Genomic DNA, 21,263 nt, shown 5'->3' on the forward strand with positions numbered 1-21,263 from the left:
AACAACAAAAGCAGTCATCTAAATTTCCAGAGCTGGGTGATTATCAAATTAACACAACTAAGAAACTGGACAGTGTTTTTGTTTTTTTGTTTTAGGGGGGAACACAAGCCCAATGATGATTTAGCTAACCAACACAAGACTCTTCACATAGGCCTGCCTTTCCATGATAAAACCTTTCTTCCATGGGAGAATGCTGATTAACGTCAGGTCCCTCAGATAGAGGAGAATTTCTTTTAAGCAATGTGTATTAATAAGCTGATTAGGAAGAGACAAGGAAGATTCAAAAGTATCCCTGTGGTTTTTCCACCACCACTGGGGTCACAATGGAGCCAGAGATCTTCTGGCTTTCATCTTATTTTGCTTGCAATCCAGACACCCTGCCCCGTCTCCTCCCCCTACCCCCAGCCCATAGGAAAGCAGCTTTCAGTGTCAGCGTATGGTACAAGAGAACAAAGGGATAGGCAGGCAGGCGCACACACACACTCACACACAGAGTCCCTTTGTCTGGGCTAGGCCACCCTTGCCTGCTTCCAGTGAGCTTGGGTTGCTGTTTCTGCAGATTAGGGCCATCCCCTCTGAAGACCCAACTGAACATTCCCAGAAACTCCTTAACGCTGCTTCTCCTTCCCAGGCACAAAGGCAGTCCCTTCCCTTGCAAAGGCAGAAGAAACCCTCCCAACCTCCAGACAAAAAAGAAAAAAGAAAAAGAAGGAAAAAAAGATCAATACTCGTTTGTGTGCGGTTGAGCATCTAACCTCATGCTTGTTTGCAGTGTCAGCAAAAAAGAAGAAGGGGGAAAAACCAGCAAGGGGGAGGGGAGAAAGACCTATCAGGAAGTAAGTAGGACAAGTGAAAAATGCATTCTGGAAAGAGGCAGACTTTTAAAGCCAGCTAATTAGAGGGAAGCTAAATAATACTGAACGGAGGCAGCGCAACCCAAGCAAATCTACAGCGCAGAGCTTCTTGCTCTGATTCACTCTGCCAGCTCCTCCGTGTACAGTAAGAAAAAGGTGTTCCAAAAATGTACATTGCTGGAATTGGGAGGAGGGGGACTACAAACCACAAGGCTCCCCAAAAGGAGCAGAATCTACAAGCAGGTTGGCTTGCCAACATTTACTCATATTTCAGAGAGGGAGAGGGAAGAGACAGTCATCCAGAACTTCCCTGTCTGCCAACTGTTTCATCTGGATCCATCTACAGCTGATGTATTTTCAGCTCAGCCTGGATGCACGTAAAAAAACCACCACCATCCTCCACTCTGCGGATGGGTGGGGCAGAGGGAGTCAGGCTGTAGAAGATTACACACAGAGTCAAAGCCAAGAACCAGATTACTTAAGCCTCCTGCTCTTTGGGAGGTGTTTGCAATGTGCACCATGTTACACTCAAATTTAGCCAGGAACTCAAGCAGCATACCACAATCTTCTTCAAACTGCAAGCTGGGTCTGCCTTTCAAACTAGCAATATTACCACTCTACAGACACCCCTCAGTGATCCTTACAAGTATCCTGCCCATATTGCAGACTGAGAGCCATGCCAGCTCACCCAAAGCAGGTCCCACCTTTTGTCAACGGGGAAAGAGGAATATGAACCAGCAACAGCTCAGCCTCTCTGCCACTATGCCAGGTGAGGTTTGTAAGGTCACGAAAGAACTTGAGGTCTTCCCCGCATCCCTTGCAACTTTGTTTTTGTTTTACTAAGAGCGTCAGTCAGTCAAGTACCCCAACAATGTGTTGAGAGTTTTAGGGCTCATGATGAAAACCTTCTATGATCGACAGGGTTTCTTTTTTTAAGCATATCTAGACCCACTGCCTTTTCTTTGACTTCACCTAAACTAAACTAAACTAAACTAAAACCTATGAACACTCTCTGTTTATATTTTAATTCAACTGGAGAGATTCCTGCATCTTATGGCAAACACATCTAAAGAAAAAGGCACTGCAGGGTGATTAAGTAATTTATCCTTAGAGGGGCCTGTTCCTAAGAATTTTGCTGTAGGAACCATTTAAGAAGGTTCAGATAGAGAAATATTTCAGTGGAAAGACAATCTCCCTCAGGCAGAAGCCATTTGCAAAATGGTGGCAAGCAGGACATCTCCTGGATCTTAGCATCTAATAACTTGCTAGCCCCTAAGTCCAAGAAGCCCATAATCATTGTATTTAAATGCTGGTTTGGCATTATGTGCCTGAAGCAGCTAATGTGTTCCTCCTACCATGATTTCAGGCAAACTAGCTTAGCATTTCACTGGAAGTAGCAAACTATAGTCTGTGTTTGCTCTGCAAATGAGACTCAAAATGAAGAGATGCAGGATCCTCTAGCTCTTCCCATGTGGAAAGAAGAAATGCATGCAGAGTATAAAGTCTGAATGGACTAGGCCAGCTGTGCGGAAACTATGGTCCTCCAGATGTTGCTGAACTACAGCTGCTGTCATTTCTGGCCATTGGCCATGCTTTCTGGGCCTGATGGGAGCTGGAGTTCAGCAAAATCTGAAAGGTCAACGGTTCCCCGCGTCTGGAGTAGGATATACTGGATTCATGCGACCACAGTGCACCACACACAGTTGTTTCCAGAAATAGATTAGAAGGAATGGGATTGGGTAGATCAATGAGATACTACGGTGCTCAATTAAATGTTATGCACAGATCAGTTTTTGTTCATACTGAGACAGGCCAAAGGACTTGCATAAGGACTCAAGATTCTTACTGGAACAAGTCTGTTTCCTGGGAATTAACATGTGAATGGGCACTTTATATGAAATAGGGGGTTGAATGTGGCATAAAGCTAGATTGATGCAGAACACAATCGAGTAGTCACCTGAGGACTTCCCCCTTCCCTGCTTCTCTTTGTTGCTACTCCACAAGATGAACAAGGCTCCTCCAGGGCACCAGGAGGCAAACAAGTTAACTGTGTAAACAAGTTAACTGGAGACTGTCTGCACAAACACCATACCACCTCCTGGAGCCACACAAACCAAGAATGCTGTGCTAGCCATTTGTTTCTCAATAAACTAAGTGAGGGGTTGTAGGAGCGGAGCGGGGTGGGGTGGGGCGTATTGGGGTTTTTTTGTTCCTGTTCCTGTTTTTATAATATATTTTGTGTTGTTGTTTTTTTGTTGTGAACCGCCCCGAGATCCACGGAGGATGAAAAGCGGTACACAAATTTAATAAATAATAATTTTAATTCGTTAATTTAAATAGCTCTACTCTGAATAAAACTTAGTTCAAAACTGCCCAGTGAAAAGTAATCACTTGGGCTTGAAAGCTCAGCTATGGCCTAAAAGAGCTGTTGCCAAATTTTTCAGCACAAGGACCTCTTTTCAATCTCAAAAAAATTCACAGATCCCAACATACTAACTGTTGTAATTTTAGGCTCCATTAATTGGAAATACATATAATGACAAAAAACTATTATGAACTCAATAATGCTTTTAAATGAGTTGCTGAAGTCAAAGAAGGTAGCAAAAATTCATTCATTTATTTCTCCAATATACCTATCAACTAACAAAGCAAACAATTCAAAAAGTTATTGAATATAAAATGTATTCATAAATATAAATTCATTTATTTATTTCCCCAGTATATGCACTGATAGATGCAATTAATCAATTCAAAAAGCCATGAAATATAACTGTATTTATAATTAGAAATTCATTCATTTACATACCCAGTATACCCAATGACCAACAACCCAACTAATCCAATTGAACTAAATACAAATGTATTTATTTCCAAGGGAACTCAACTGAAGTAATCCCCAAAATAATTAAAATGAAGACATTCGTTGTTATTAATGTAATGTATTCCTACACATAGAATCAGGGCTATCAATTGTATACTTCAATGAAATCCCTGTACATAAAGCTATTTATATAGACAATTAATTTAATTCTATTTTATTTATGTTTATTATTAGTATTTTTTCCTTTTTCATAAGCCTGCACGCTTGAGCAGCAAAAGTAACATGGAATGAGAGCCCCTAAAAATCTGCCCCCAAAACGACCTAAGCCAGAAAAAAGCCAGAAACACCCCTCAATAACCTGCATGCGCAGGATTTATCCTAATAAAGCACCAGAAATAATCTCCAATAATGCTAAAACTAAGGAACTCAAGCGCAATAAGTAATTAGGAGGCCAGAATTTCTTCCAGCGATCCACAGAGCTGCCTAAACTCAAATTAAGGGCCTTCCAGCTGCTGTGCTATGTATTCCACCTTCCACCAATAAGTCCTACACGCAATATAAGAGACCAGAAAACCACAGGTGCAACACACCTCTGCAGACAAAGCAGCAAAGCAGGCAAGGCAGGCTCTTCTAAGTACACCTCACACCACACCAGCAAAGAAAAACAAGGCAGGCACAGGCCAAAGCCTCCCTTATTTCCAATGATCACATGCTCCTCAATGTTAATGCAGCTCCCCTGGAGATGCCACTGTGAAAATGAAGTGTGGAGGAAGAAATCAAGTGCTGGTTGGAGGAACATTGCTTGTGGACACTTTGAGAAAACGCCATGCTTGGCCCCTACCTCCGCCAAGGGGTCCACATGCCACATGCCACTTGAACCGCAAGTCTAAAGGACATCTAAGCTTAACAAAGTATAATACACACATCAGACTGAAAAGCACAAGCCCCCAGAGGATGCTCACCCAGCCATTATAAAGGCAATGAGAAAAGTTCATGTTACTGGAGGAAGAGGCAAGGGAAAGGTAGCTTAGTTTAAAGCTGGTCCTTACATTCTGTTTCTAGAAGGAAAGCAGTGGACCATGGGAGCATGAGAATAGTCCTTGCCTTGAAGCAGCACATAATATATGGCTTCATTCAATAGTCCATATGACAAAACACTTGCCAGTACAGTCTCTAGTTCAAGAGCAATGGGTTTAGCGTTCACAGCGAACTTGCCAAGTAGCTGGATATTTTTACTTTAGGACATCATAATTCATTGTCTTTCCATCATTCTAGTGTATGTTGTATTAGGAGTCCTTAATTATTATGGTTTCCTGTTAATCAGGAATAGGGAGTCCAATACGGAGTCCAAGGGATTCTGTTTTTTTTTTTAATAATAAATTTTTATTAGGATTTTTTAAAAGGTTACAATATATATATATATATATATATAAGTAACAATCAACAAAGAAAAAAAGAGGACAATACATATAAAACAAACATCATCCAAAAACAAAAAAGAAAAGAGAAAAAAAGAAAAACAAATCAAACCTTTACATCACTTACTTTCATTGACCTCCTCACACCTCCCGTTTTTGTATTCTAGTTCAATTAGATATTTCAGCAAATCCTTTCCATCTTTGTTTTTATCTTAATATATTATGATTTTGCATTCTCTTCTTTCACCAATTCATTTTTACTTAACCCTTTATATCTTTTCTGCTAAAACCACCTAATTTTATTCCAACATCTTCCTAACATTCCTTAATTTTACAATATTTCTGAAGATAAACTTTAATTTTTTTCCAATCTTCTTCCACCAACTCTTCTCCTTGGTCTCGGATTCTGCCAGTCATCTCAGCCAGTTCCATGTAATCCATCACCTTCATCTGCCATTCTTCCCGGGTGGGTAGATCTTTTGTTTTCCAATACTTTGCGATGAGTATTCTTGCTGCTGTTGTGGCGTACATAAAGAAAGTTCTATCCTCTTTTAGCACCAATTGGCTGACCATGCCCAAGAGAAAGGCCTCTGGTTTCTTCTGGAAGGTATATTTAAATACCTTTTTCATTTCATTATAGATCATCTCCCAAAAGGTCTTAATCCTTGGGCATGTCCACCAAAGGTGAAAGAATGTGCCTTCAATCTCTTTACATTTCCAACATTTATTATCGGGCAAGTGATAAATTTTTGCAAGCTTGACTGGTGTCATGTACCACCTATAAATCATTTTCATTATATTCTCTCTTAAGGCATTACATGCCGTAAACTTCATACCTGTGGTCCATAACTGTTCCATTCAGCCATCATAATGTTATGTCCAACATCTTGTGCCCATTTAATCATAACTGATTTTACCGTTTCATCCTCTGTATTCCATTTCAACAGCAAGTTATACATTCTTGACAAATTCTTAGTTTTAGGGTCTAACAATTCTGTTTCCAATTTTGATTTTCCCACCTGAAAACCAATTTTCTTATCCAAATTATAAACCTCCCTTATTTGATAGTAATGAAGCCAGTCTTGTACTTTGTTTTTTAATTTATCAAAACTCTGCAGTTTTAATCTGTCTCCTTCTTGTTCCAAAATTTCCCAATATTTCGGCCAATTTGCCTCCATGTTGAGTTTTTTCAGAGCCTTAGCTTCCATTGGTGACAACCACCTTGGCGTTTTATTTTCAAGCAAATCCTTATATCTTATCCAGACATTAAACAGTGCTTTCCTGACAATATGATTTTTAAACGCTTTGTGAGCTTTGACCTTGTCATACCACAAATATGCATGCCACCCAAAGACATTATTAAAACCTTCCAGATCCAAAATGTCCGTGTTTTCAAGAAGTAGCCATTCTCTCAGCCAGCAAAAAGCGGCTGATTCATAATAAAGCTTCAGGTCTGGCAGGGCAAATCCACCTCTTTCTTTAGCATCAGTTAAAATCTTAAATTTTATTCGAGGCTTCTTGCCCTGCCAGACAAATCTAGAAACGTCTCTCTGCCACTTCTTGAAACAGTCCATCCTGTCTAAAATTTGCAATGTTTGAAACAAATACAGCATCCTTGGCAATACATTGATCTTTATCACAGCAATTCGGCCTAACAATGATAACTTCAAATTTGACCATATTTCTAGATCCTTTTTCACTTCCATCCAACATTTTTCATAGTTATCTTTAAATAAATTCGCATTCTTGGCAGTCATATTAACCCCCAGGTATTTCACTTTCTTAACCAATGTTAATCCTGTCTCCTTCTGAAACCTCTCTTTCTCAGTCACTGTTAGATTTTTCTCTAACACGTTAGTTTTCAGTTTATTCAATTTAAAATCCGCAACCTGACCAAATTCTTGAATTATTTGTAATCAAGGAATTCTGATAGCTATGGTCTTCCAAATGCTATTGGACTTCAACTCCCATCATTCCTGAACATTGGCTATGGAGGTTGAAGCTGATGGAAGCTGGGAGTGCAACCTGTAGAAGGCCCCCAGGTAGTCATCTCTGCTACAAATAGTCTTCTTAGAGTAGTTAAACATGCATGTTGGATTCAAGTCAGTCTGGATAGCTCAGTTGGTTAAAGTATGGTGCTGATAACACCAAGCTTACATATTCCTGCATTACAAGGGATTGATCCTCAGGGTCCCTTCCAACTCTACAATTGTATGATTTTATGTGCAGACTACTCAAAACATGCAATTAACATTTGTTCTCCCACTAGATGAGAGAGTAACAATGCAATGAGATATCTTAACATGAGCCCTTCTGCTACCATAAGAGCATCAAGATGGGTTGAGTTATAGTACAAATAAGTGAAACCAGAGATCTTGGACCGGTACATAGGAAGCTACTTATACCAAACTAAGTCAGACCATAGGTCCATCTAGCTCAATATTGTCAACACTGGCAGGCAGAAGCTCCCCAGTGTTTCAGTCAAGGAACATTCCCAACCCTACCTGGGCACACCAGCAATTGACCCTGGAACCTCTATGCACAAAACATTGTGCTCTACCACTGAGCTACAGCTCTTCCTCAAAGCATCTTGAACCTCTTCTGCCCTTGAGGAGGGGTCAAGACATCAGTCTGGATTACTCATCTTGAGGCAGAGAAATGTCTGGGAAAATCCGGACATATGGCAACTCATGTCAGAAGTGTAGATTTTGGCAAATTGCATTTAAAATAGCTCAACAAAAATAAGTGCTCAAAGTAGCACTCCAAATAAATTCAACGCTCTACCAGCAGAGGACTTGCCAAGCCATGGTAATTTGGACAGTACTATGTCAAATTAGCCTTTAAATAAATACCTCATAGACACAACAGAGCAGAATATCGGCTAGGTCAGGTGTGGGGAACCTTTGGCCCTCTAGGTGTTTCTGAACTACAACTCCCATCATCTCTAGCCATTGACCATGATTGAAATGCTGGGTTCTGAAACACGGGGAGGGGCAAATTTTCCCCACACCTCACCTAGGTAGGTTAAAACAATTATTCCAGAAGACCACCACAAGGAGACAGGCTGAGAAAGATACGTGCCACATGTAGATATGGAGAACATTCAGATTCAGTGTGGAGATGTACCTACGTACGTGACACATGCAAAGATGTGGAGGTTGCTATCTTGTTCAAAAGGAACACATTCACCTTTCTATAGTTACAGTAGAATACCATGCATTTTTACAGTACGGTACTTTAAAGCAATAAAAGTACTTCTTATACCTTCTCAATAATATTCACAGCAACCCTGTGGAGTTGGTCACTACAATCATCTTCCTATTGCAGAAAAGGTAGCAGGCCAAGGCTGCTTGTTTAAAGTCATCTACTGAGTTCATGGTGAGATTTGAATCTGATATTTCCTGGTTCACCGCTCAATCTCTTAGCCACTGCAGTAGCTCTGTGGAACCAATCTCTGAACCTTATAACTCCTTGAGATAGATGTCTTTCCCTCTGGGTTACTGAAAAAAGCTCTCCTCCCCAAACAGCACGAACACTGCCACCATCTCACCATTTTGATTGCCATGGGAGCCTAGGAACCCCACACACTAACCAGTAGCCACTAGCATTCTGTCTACTGCTCAAGAGGAGTGTCTGATTCTTGCAAGCTTTGACAGGTTGCAGCATTCTTCTTAATGCCCCAGAGGTTGCTGGCTTATTTATTTTAGTTACATTCAAAAGAGAAAATGGGGAAAAGGAAGGCTATGTTTCAGGAAATCATGGCTGAAGAGAAAAGGTTGCAGAGACTGGTCAGGCTAAATCCTAAATCTGGCAAGTCAATAAAGCCCTACTGGTTAATCAAATACTGGATTATTCTAAAACCATTTCTGCAAGCATGAAGGGAAAGAGGAGCAGTGGGAATTATATAGGATTTCAGCTACTGAGAGCACATTATTTATGAGAAGGCATAGCTGTGCTTAGTGCTACCTTTCAGTCAATTGTCCTAGGAAAAAGTCAAACCACCAGAGACCAAAAGCGTGTGGGAAGGATCTTCTCTGCCACTTAGAAAAGTCTCCACTACGGATGCTGCATCCAGCTGAACATTTTGGAACCCGTACAATAAAGAGAAACAAAATTTACAGAAGAGGGCCTGTGTTCATACCATACAGAACTCATACCAAGCTTTCACTTAGCCAGCACTTTAGAAAGAAATAAAAAAAAAAACCCCAGTGTTTAATGAAGAGCCTCACTATTTTACATTCGAGTACACAGGTGGCTTCTAAGGCCTAGAAAGCAGCTGTTTGACCTTCCTGAGATCAACAGGAAGCAAATTCCTGCTCATTTCAGGGCTGGGCACTTTGATCGTGGGGGGACACCACTTAATCTTTAACAGCAAACACACCACGTTGGCATCATTTCCTGGGCCACGTGTCCCCCTAGGACTGCCCAGAGCCTTCTCTCCTTAAGCCTAGAAGCAGCACCAAGCGAGCACAGTCGCCAAAGAAACCAACTCTGCAGCTAAACCCCCTGGGCCCCATTCATCTCTGAGGCCACAGCAAAAGCAGATGCCTGCCAAGCTGGATCCTCCTCCTCTCTCCTCCCTGCCCCCAAGTGCTGACTTTAAAAGCTGTTCATAAATACAGTGGTGCCTCGCAAGACGAAATTAATCCGTTCCGTGAGTCTCTTCGTATAGCGGTTTTTTCGTCTTGCGAAGCAAGCCCATTGACAGCTTAGTGGATTAGCGCTATTAGCGGCTTTTAGCGGCTTAGCGGATCAGCTGATAAGCGGCTTAGGGCTTAGGAAAAGGGGGGGGAAGGGGGGAAACCCACAGGAACTCGCAAGACATTTTCGTCTTGCAAAGCAAGCCCATAGGAAATTCGTTTTGCGAAGCGCCTCCAAAACGGAAAACCCTTTCGTCTAGCGGGTTTTCCGTCTTGCGAGGCGTTCGTCTTGCGGGGCACCACTGTACATGTTTTTAATCCAGACAGAGCTACAGATAGGCTCGTCATTGAAAGCATTCTTTCCCCAGTCACAATGCCCACAGCAGGCTAAGCAGCACTGAAATTACTCAACAAACAGTGTCCAGACTAGCTCTTCTCATAGGCTGCTGAACCCTCAACGGCGTTCTCCCTTGCACGGTTTTTGGAAAGGACATTTCAAGGTTTTCCCTCCTTCTCACTTCTGTTTGTTTCCACTATGCAGAGAATTGCTATCACCTTCAAATTATTTTTAAAAAGGCTATCAACATCCAAACACATCTTTCCGCTAAGCAAAAACCAAATGTTCTGCAGCTATGAGGACTAGACGCGTGCCTTGAAAGAGACCCAAATCAAGATTGTTTTGTCTGGCTGCATCACCTTCACAACCCCCAAAATCTGATCTACACATTACAAAGAATGATGTGACAGACTGGGGCAGAATTCTAGACTGTACCATCTTAGATTGTAAACGAAGGGGGATGGCAAAAAAGGGAGAATTTTAGTACTCTGCACAGTAAAACAACAACAGCAACACTGCGCGTGGAAATCTAACGTATCAGAGAGATATGCTCGGGATAGTCTTCTTGACAGGCAAGTCATGGAGAAAACTTGATGGAAGGGGAAGCACTCAAAAATATTCTCCCTGCACCACACAATGGTACAGTCCAGAATACTGCAAAAAAAAAAAAAAAGTGGCTCCGAATCTTGTTGGTTTCCTGCATGGCTGAAGTATGCTACAAACAGAGAATACATTAGGACACTGCAAATTAAAGAGGGAGGATCAGCAAGTGAGTGGCAAGGCAGTTCACAAGGGAAAGGCCCTTGCTTCCCGCCCCCCCCCCCCCATAACATATGGGTCAACTGCCTACTTATACTAGACATCAAGCTATCAGGACACACAAGATGGGGGCAGGGGAGGATGAAAGAGCCAGGAGCAGTGAAGCTCTAGGGAAGCAACCACCTTTTCTTCTTGCTCACAGCCAATCACAACTGTGTTTGCTATCAGGCAGCCCCTTAACTCCCTCTATCTCGTTTCAATGCATGAAAAAGCAGTGTGCTGGCCTTTGCAAGAGGTTCGGATCAAGAGCAATTGCAGTGAAGGGGGGAAGCGCAGAAACACAAGCGGAGATAAATCAGGAAAAATCATTTTTCCACATGGGGACTGTACACGAAAGCACAATTCGCAAGGCGAGAGAATGAATAAACAAGAATGAGCCTTCCAAACAATGCAGCCTATACTAAAAAGCGCGTCTTCTGTCCATTTAATTAGTGGGAGGTCAGCGAGAATGTCAAGCTTTGCCATCGAGTTCCTCTGTTCAGGAGGAGGAAATTAGACTTTTAAATTAAGGTGCTTTTGGCCTTTTCAATAGGATTCATACAGGGGAAAGAATGGTTCGCCATGCCTTTGCTCCTCCAACGGTTGCACTAAATGGTATAGATCAACCCAGGGTCAGACTGACACAGCACCAAAATTTATCACTGCCAAAGGTATTTTCTATAGGCTTCCAGAGCTGTGTGTAGATCTGTAGGTCTAGACAGCAAAAGGGAGCCAGTGTTATTCCAGGGGGAAGGCCAAATTGTCACCTTGTCAAATAGTGCCTAGCATATCTTTGAGCGCTACGCAAATGTTAAGTGATGGCAGTAGACGACCACTCTCTGCTTTGCACTCCATTCAAGCATGGCTTGATGAGAATGGGCACACAAAGTGAAAGCCACAAGCTACAATCCCTATCCTCCCCATCTACCCACAAGGTCACTTGAGGGTGCTCACTTTTACTCCCATATGCTCTCCCTCTCCCACAGATGGTATAATGATGAAGGGATAAGTTTTAAAAAAGAGTGCATATAGATGGATAGATATAGACAGATAGATAAGACAGACAGATATGGCTATACATATATATATACATACACACCCACACCCCTCATAGGCCTAACTTACATGGATAAACAATCTATATTGTATAGCACTGCCAAATTCAGAAGCCGCCTCCTCTGCCAACTCCTGCCACATGCAACCACCCTTGACCTGTCCATGCATCTTATTTGTTTCATGAAACTCCCTGCATCTGTAGTTACAAACCTTCCCTTCCTAGCATGCACTGAAGCCTGGCTATTTTGCTTAGTGACTCAATACAAAAAAAAACCCCTGTGAGGGTGGGGTAAGCAAAGGCTAGTTATCTAAAATGAAACCATACAAAAAGGCCGTGACAACCAAAAAGGTGGGAAGAAACAGTGCAACCCCGGGGAAATGCAAAATCTATTTTTAGACGAGGTCAGAATTCCCAGGGCACTTACATCCTTATAGCATACTAAGACCCTGGTTGCAATGTCACCAGTATCTGCAATAGTTAAAAAGAGACCATAATCTCTCAGATTCCTATGAAGCAGTCCTTCCTGCTATCTCATAAATTTAATTTCCTGCCTCCCTAAATTTCCATGAAAACAAAAACCCAGCTTAAAGAATTTAGAAGCTGTCCAGACCAATCAGTCAGGGAGGGAGGGGGCGGAGAAGAGAGGAGGGAGGAGGAGGAGGGCTTGGTGGTTGATGGCAGATTTGCAGAGATCACCCAAGGCCTAATAAGTCATTGCAATTTTTTAAAAGCATTTGGTCAGCATTCCCAGTAGAGAGAAATCTCAGAATGCAACAGCACCCCTTTGGCAGGGCAAGCAGGGGAACATCAAGGGTGCTGCAGCCAAGGGACGTGAGAGCAGCAGCAGGGCTGGGCCTCTCCAGGGAGGGAGAGGCAGGACTGGAATAGCTTCTGCTGCTGCGCTGGGGAAGAGGGAAGAGAAAGCCTGCAGCTTAACATTTAAAGTGACAGGCATAGCAGCAAAGGGAGCTGGGAAAGCAGATGGCAGCACGTTTACAGGCCAGCCGGAGGAAACTTATGCTCCTACCGCCCATGCAAGATTATAATCATGAGTGCAAGTATGTTAACTCACAAAAAAGGGAGGGGGGAAAGAAAAACAAAGACAGGGAAGGCTGGGAAAGAGGAAGATCACCCCATCAAGATTATGCCTATGCGGAGAACATGACACCGCCATCTATGCTTTAAGGGGTTTTTAAGTACCACCCTTCAAGTACAGTGGCTGGGCTTCAGGAGCCCCTTAGAGACAGTCTCTGGTTAAGGATTCTGTTTTCTCTCTCGCTGCTTGGCTGCCCTATAGTTTGGGTGGAGCTGGACTAACTCTGCATTTTTAAAACACCAAAAGTGAACAGGACTCTTTTTCAGCAAGATAATGCACTCCTGCCAGAACTCCTCAAGCACAAAAGCCCACCTGAGTTATCCTGCCACCAGAAGGGGTGGTAGGGCTTGCAGTGGTCAGTTGCTCCAAATGATATAAGGTGAGAGAACAGGACGTTTGGAGTGAATTTGCTAACACCTCCTCTGCCCAGATAGGCAAAACATGCCAGGCATGCTCATGCTGAGGTTTCTGGCTGCCTCTCTCTCTCCCTTCCTTGCTACTCATTTGCAATGCTGAAGTATTCAGTTCAAGATCTCTCCATAAAGATGGCTCCTTTTGACATGCTTTGCTCACAAAAATGCATTTCTGTCTGGTAGACCCATTGCCCCCATCTCCATGTTAATTTCACATCCCTTTCATTCAATGTGAAGGAAGGTGCTTTGTCTCCTACAGAACAGATACATCATGGTATATAGGGCATTTCAGACTCAGAAGCATCTTTCCTGCATGTTACCCACAGCAGAACTGATGCAGCAAGACAATTTCCCTTCTGAACTTTCAACTCCCATCAGCCTCTGCAAGATTCACCAGTTACCAGGGATGATGGGAGTTGAAGTTTAGCAATATCTGGGAGGGCCAAATGTTCCACATAACTGTTTTAAAGTTATGTGTATCCCTGTGACTCAGGGGTGAGGAACCATTTTCTAGCCAAAGACTGCATTCCCTTGTGGTGAAACTTTGGGTGGGCTGCATGCAGGTGATAGGGAGAGCCAGAGACAAAAGTGGGCAAAGTAATGCATGTGAGAGCAGACTACATTCCAGCCATGCAAAAGGCAGGAACACACATTATTTATCTTCCACTATCAAAGACACATTCAGAGTAAGCAAGGCAAAAGCACAGAGAGGGGCAATAAGCAGGGCTAGCAAGTGGTGTGGTCTAAAGAGTCCTTAAGGCAATATTCTGCCTCCCCTTAGCCTCCCCTCTTTTAAAGGACCAAGTTTAAGAGGAACTACATGTGGCTAAAGAATGGCATTTTAAATGGTGCCTATGCCATATCATTAAGTCTACTGCATTTGCTGTAAAAGTATAGGCACACATAAAGAGAACGGAATTTTTAAAGATGTGTTTATTTAATGCTGTAGTCTTTCAAATCACTTTTAAAAGCATTGAGAAAGGTCTTTAAAAAACCAAAACACTTCAATGGCTGCAAATTCGCAAAATGAAAACTAAACCAGTTCAGTGCTGCAAATCATTGTAGGCAATCAAGGGCTGACTTTTAAAGAAACACATACCTTGAGCTGTGTACACACTCTACATTTAAAGCACCTTGCTTCCCCTCCCCTAAAAAGAAAGGAAGGAAGAATTCTGGAAATTGTAGTTTACCTGTAACAGAGCTACAATTCTAAGCACCCTGAACAAACTACAGCTCCCAGAATTCTTGGGGGCAGGGACTGTGCTTTAAATTCATGGTGTGCATGCAGCCTGAGCACAATTCTTCAGCAAGCAAAATACGCAGTAAAGATGTAGCTCCCTTAACACTACAAATGCAAGGCATCAAGAAGGAAATGGCTCAAAGATGAATAAATTTTTGAAAGACAACAGAAGCCAAGCCACAAGCAAACTGTGCAGACTTCAGTGTTGATCCCCCAAGCCAAGGCTCCTCCCACCCCTCATTCATTACTTCCTGTTTTAACTGCAAACTAAAGCTTAATTTGTGTCCAAATTGGCAAACTATGATTTGTGATTACTTCAAACCGGGAGCTTCCAAAGCAGGCAACTGCCCAAAAGCAGTCAGTATCTCTTAGGACATGATACAAAGGTTCCATGCTTAGCCCAAAAGGTATAAAGACTAAAGGTCAGAAGCTCCGGCATTGGACCCTATAAGCTAATGGAAATGGCTGCAGACTTCCCACGTTGGGTGTATTCCACAACCGTAAAGTTCCAGTGCTGCTGATGAAACCTTTTGATTCTGATGCCTTGGAATTTTAAATATTTTCCATAGCCCTGATTAGGGCAGTTAGTAGCTTTTAGCATCAAGAAACATTCATTCTTAATAGTTCTGACATGCTTGGTGGAGGTATTGTTCTAGCAAATTGGTTTCTTCATTAGTGTCTCCTGGAGGGCCATATTCACAATGAAGATTTATTTGTTTTGCAATGAGATAGACTACTGTACCAAGCCCTTACAAGAGTTCAGCTCCTCTGCAAGTTGAACTCTTAGTGGCAAAAAAGCTGAACTCTTGTGAGGTTTGGTTCAGCACAAAAATTATCTTAATTGTGAATCATGGCAGTTGATACACTGCTGAAGTTTTTTTGTTTTTGCTAATGATGCACCTTAGGATGGTGCCTGCAACAAATGGAATTTAATTAACAGATTTATCCATGGTGAACTTAAAAGCCACAATAAGCAATAAGTCAAAAGCAACAGAAACATGCAATAAAATAAAAAAAAATAAGCAGAAGTGTTAGTCTCCTGCAGCATAAACAACAGAAAGTCTTAAAGACTAGCAAATGTATTATGGCATAAGCTTTTGTGGACTGAATCCCACTTCATCAGTTGAAATCTTAGTTGGCAGGTATATGAAGGAGAAAACTGAACGGCAACGAGAAACAAAGTTATAGGCAGTAATAATTAGAGCTTAAATGTATGTCAAATAGGCAAATCTTCTACAAAAGCAGACTGGTGACATGTATTAACACCTGTAGTGGGGTAGCGAACCATTCACAAGAAACAGTCACGGATAACGTGGGTATCTTGGCATCATAAGTGAAATAACATTTTGTAGTTCGATAAAAATCCTTTGCCTCAATTTAACCCACCAGTGATGACAGTGAACATTCAAATTAGCAGTGAAATGGAGATCCCCTCTGCTTGCATTTTCAGCAACAGGCCAAAATAGGTTATAGGCCTTTTCTACAAGAGTTAACTCACAGCAACCAGAAATAGTCCAGAAGTCTGATCTTTCCAGAAGGCCTAAGAACAGAACTGGGCAGCAGTCAGATTCTTTTTCAGAGTCCTGTACCCCTGCTTAGAATATTTCTACTCTCCAGGATAAACTAGAATTGTGGAAACTGAAAAGCAAAGATGAAGTCCAAATTTATTTGATCACAACCTTTTTGAGAGGGTAAAATGGGAGAGGAAGTTGCAATCCCACTACAATATCCACATTATAGGTGCAAGCTATTCCCTATGCATTTTGCTCAATGTCAACAGTATGCAAAATTATTGCACAACTTTTTAAAAAAAGGCTTCTGCTTGTCACAAATTTCTATTGTGTCTGTTTGGGGAAATTGCCCATACCAGTCTGTATGTAAGAGGCCTTCCCTCAGGCAAAGACAACACAGTTTCTCGTAAAGGGCAGGCAGGAATTTGACGTGTTGAAATTATACCTGTGTATCAAACAAACAAAACTCAGAGTTCTGTTTACAAGCAGACAGTGTGCAAGAGGGTGCATACTTAAAATATGCATGCTTGTTTTTCACAAGTACCACCTCCTGGTATTTCACTATCAGCTCTGCTACTTCCTAGGAGGACAACCCACTGCAGTTTTATCATGATTCTGGCACTAACTTACTGGTTGTCACCATTTCTCTTGATGCCCAGAAGCCACCAACAAAAAAGAAAATAACTGCAGGGAATTAGAAAAAAAAACTGTTTCACATTGGGGATAGCTCAGTTGGCAGGGCATGAGACACTCAATCTCAGGAATGTGGGTTTGAGCCCCCGACTGGGTAAAAGGATTCTAGCATTGCAGAAGGTTGGACTAGATGACCCTCGTGGTCCCTTCCAACTCTACAATTCTATGACAATCTTGTTTGCACCATCTACAAACCACCACTTGCTGTGGTAAAGTGTGAAAGGAAGGTGCAGGTTTCCAGACACATGAAATACCATCTCCCAGTGTGCGTGGAGAACACATCTGCCCTGAGCATATCCAGGCCTAGCAACCTGTGAATTCTGCACAGACGTTGCCACTGTGCCAGCCTCTTCAAGCCCCTCCTGGTCCTTGGATACAGCAAGGAAGGGGGTGTGGGGGCTATTCCTCTCAGCAAGTCTCTTCCTATGCTTCTGATGTTTCCTGCACCTGCTCGGACTCTTCCCCTTGCTACAGCCCTGGCTCCTGCTTCACGGGTGGGCACAAAACCCCATAAATCACTGGCCCCTTCCCCTGGATGAGCCTCAGGAAGGAGCATCCCTATGTCTGCAACACAGCTCTGCCATTCCCTGACAGCATCTCCCTTACACACTTCATGTATTTATTGCAGCACACACAAATGCTGCACGAAGCAGCCCCTAAGTGAAGCACAATAAACGTCCCTCAATTTTCCAGGCACATCGGAAGCTGTGTAATGCAGAGACAGACCGCTGGCCTGCCTGGCTCAGCATCTTCTGCACCAGGCGAGCTTTGGGCAAGGCCAGAAGCCAAGTGGGTGGAGCAACAGAGGCAGCTCGTCTCTACAGTTCACAACATTGCAGCTGCACAAAAGTCAAAAAGTTTCTACATGCCCCTCTCTCCATCCAAGCAAGGCACATCGCAAGAGTTCTAGGACACATTCCAGCAAGTACTTGAAGGGGGCACGGAGCAGGGCTGGTCAGGTGTGATGCAACTAGAGAGGTGTGTGGAGGGTCACTTTCGATCCCTGGGGCTAAAGTTGCCACCCTGGTGTACCCTAACTGACTGGGAGCAGCTCTTCAAGGTTTCAAACAGGGGACATTCTCAACACTCCCCAGGGAGGCCAAGGATTGAAACTAGGACCATCTGCACGCCCGGTGGATGCTATGGCTCTCCCTAAATGTTTGGAACAGGGCAGACCATATTTATTTTTTGCAGAACTGTAAAGTACAGTGGACGCTTGGGCTGCGAACGTGATCCATGCAGGATACACGTTCACAACCCGCAGCGTTCGCAACCCACAGCGGCGCGTCTGTGCATGCATGGGTTGCGATTCGGTGCTTCTGCGCATGCGTGATCCCCGAAACCCGGAAGTAACCCATTCCGGAACTTCCGGGTTTTGGTAGGTCTGTAACCCAAAGAAACACAACCTGAAGTGTCTGTAAACCGAGGTATGACTGTACTGCAAGCATCTTGACACAGCAACCCCCCAATCTGGTTGGCCCCCGTGAATGCACAGTGCTGGGCTAGCTTGCACCTTTGACCTGATCCAGCAGGCTCTCTTTAGGTTCTCATTCATTTAAAAAAAGACAAACGGGCTCACAAGGCTTGACTAAAGGCTCAGCAGTATATATATGCGCCCTTTAACATACCTGGCAACAATCCAGGAGTTTGGATTTGCATTTCTCCTCCCACCACCAGCTAAGTGTCTCCCATCTGCTGCTGTCCATGCCACTTTTTTACCCAAAATTAAGCCATTAAAATAGTCCTCCAGTATTGGCAGAAACACTCCAAGAAGATGCACCCTAAACTTTACCACTCATGAATTCCATTGTTTAAAGGTCAAACATTCGTTATTAATCTTTGCCCTAGACCCTTGTCTAGATTTTAGCTGCCTTTTCCTAAAGCAGGACAGGAGAACCTGCCAACCGCCAAACACTGCTAGTCTCCCAACATCCATCATCCACAGCCACAATGGCTGCTGCTCAGAGATTATGGGAGCTGCTGGACTACAGCTCCCCATACCTCTCCTAATGCTAGTTCACAGTTTAGGGGGCCCTTGTACCAGTGTGCCTCATTTCACTTCTGAACATTAGGTCCATGGGGGGAGCCCCTGACGTGGAAAATGGCCTGGAAAGGAAAGCAGAAGGGGCAGAATAAAGTTCATACTAAAACTGGGTTATAATATAAATAATATAATATAATATAATAATGCCTCCTTCTCATAGGACAGGATGCTTTTTTCTATTTTTTTCTTTTTTAAAAAAAAAGCATGATAGAGATTGCTTAATATGCACAATGAAATCTGTGCAGCCTAAAATCACATGGCTGCCCAAAAAAATAAAAGAGGTTTCCAGGGAAATTGCCACATAGGAGCATATAGGAACGGGATTTTTATTTTTCAAAAAGGAGGTGTGCGTGTGTGTGTTTGAGTCACACACACACACACACACACACACAGAGGGAGAGAGAGAGAGCACGCACTTTTTTGCAGAGCAGTAGAACAACAGTCAGGAGGAGGAACATCTCAGCATGCTAGTCAAAGGTAGCCATGAGAGATACAGTGGCAAGGCTGATGCTTCTTTAATGAAGTACTAACCTTCAAGCAAGGAAACTGGGAATGTAACAGCACTCAAGGCAGGAAGAGGTGCAGACTGCATCAGATACTGGCAGCTATATCACCAGCAACACACATGGTGCTTTACGAAGAAACTGCCTAAGCAAGAGATGCCAGTCCCTGCCCCCACTTCATTTACAGCTGAAATTTCAACAGTAGAGGAAAACAAAGGAAGGGCAGGGGGAAAGGGACACTCTTGAAAAGGAATGTGCAAGAGTGACTACATATACTTTGGCTCCATTCAGACGCATATTATGTGAAAAGACAACTGGGATGGGCATACCTCTAAGCTAGCAGTGCTCTTTCAGGGAGCAGCAGAGTGATGTAGCAACTCAGCTCTTTCAGAGCTTAAGCAAATATTCTATTAAGATATTATTGCATGGGAAGACTCAACTTTAAAAACCTCATTACTTTCAGTGAGAAGTGGCAAACACAAGCTCAGGGGTGGTTAAAAAGAGCTATAGGAGACAAGTGAGCCTTCGTGCATTAAGTAGCTTACCACCCAAAAGGTGGTAGGTTTGGCAGAGCCAAGAGAAGCACACAAGCTACACTGTACAATGGACAAGCTCTTTGCCAGCAGAAGAGAAAACAGAACCCAGATCTTCCCATCCCAACACAACAAGGACACAGAGTTCAGCCGCTGTAGCTGGTCCAGGCCGTCTCCGCTTATTCAGGCAAATTCCCAGCGGAGATTCTAGAAGGACTTTTGCGCAAACCGAGCAGAATGCGGCCCAACTACTAAGAGCAGGGAGAGACTAAAAGGAGACTGGCCGTAGCTTCCACATTAAAAAGCCTTCAGCAAAAGAAAGAAACCCCAAAGAGAAACTTCTAGCAGAAAGATGGGTGTGGACCCAGCTAAAAAATTCCTAAAAATTGACTCATTAAGAACAAGCTCTCTCTAAACTGAATTGCCACTGGGATTTGCCAGTCTCAATTCACCAGTCACGTCATCACCAGGCCTCTCCCAGATCTGGGGGGAAAAGGCATCTTTTCTGCTTAACCCAGCATTCCTCCCTCTTCTCCCTCATGGGTGCCTATTAATAGAAAGAAAGGAGGGGGAAGGGAGAAACCAGCCCTTTGAGCTTCCTAGCAGCCTAGCTAGATCTTCCTTCTTCCTGTGTGGGCGTGGTGGAGCCGCTGGCACCTCCAAGGAGATCTTTTGGCTTCCCAAAAAGAAAATTGGGGGGGGGGAGAGAGAAAACAGCCTTCCTGTTCAAGCTCACAGGCTCCTCTTTCTGCCCCGAAAATCCCCACAAGGACCTGGCTGTCCAATTGGAAAATAATGAGATAGCAAATTTTATTTACAACTCCTCTCTCTCTCTCTTTCTTTCTTTCTTTCTCTCTCTCTCTCTCTCTCTCTCTCTCCCTCCACTCCGCTTTTTAATGGCTAAATTGTGAGTCATTTTGGCACTGTTAGAATACACAGGAAGTTGTCCCTGTTTTACAGGCACCACTGTTCCTTTGTTGTTAAATATTTATCCTACACAACGATGCCTGAAGAGAAGCTGAGGGCCTGTTTGCGCCGCTTTGAGGTTTCAAGGCAACAGGATCGGGTCAGAAAGAAGAGGCAGGGGCCTAAGCGAAGAGGAGCAAGGAGGGGAAAGGCCTAGGCAGCCAGGCTTGGGGAAGAAGCTGCTTCAGACACCTGCCTGCCTGTTTGACTTATGCCACATATTCAGGCTCACATCCTTGAAGTAAATCTTAAGTAATCTGCTGTAAAATCTCCCTCCCTACTTCCAAGGTCTCCTTCACCAATGCAGATTAGAACCATAAGCATGTGTAAATGGAAGTG

General features: G+C 43.2%; 1 protein-coding gene across 3 annotated transcripts in view; it reads right to left on the minus strand.

The window, feature by feature from the left end:
* Nucleotides 1-21,263, minus strand: part of TRIM8 (tripartite motif containing 8) — a 71,095-nt gene that overhangs the window by 44,353 nt on the left and 5,479 nt on the right. The gene's annotated exons all lie outside the window — the stretch shown is intronic.

This window comes from Podarcis erhardii (assembly GCF_964252035.2).
Source record: "Podarcis erhardii genome assembly, chromosome: 5".
Taxonomy (NCBI): Eukaryota; Metazoa; Chordata; class Lepidosauria; order Squamata; family Lacertidae; genus Podarcis; species Podarcis erhardii.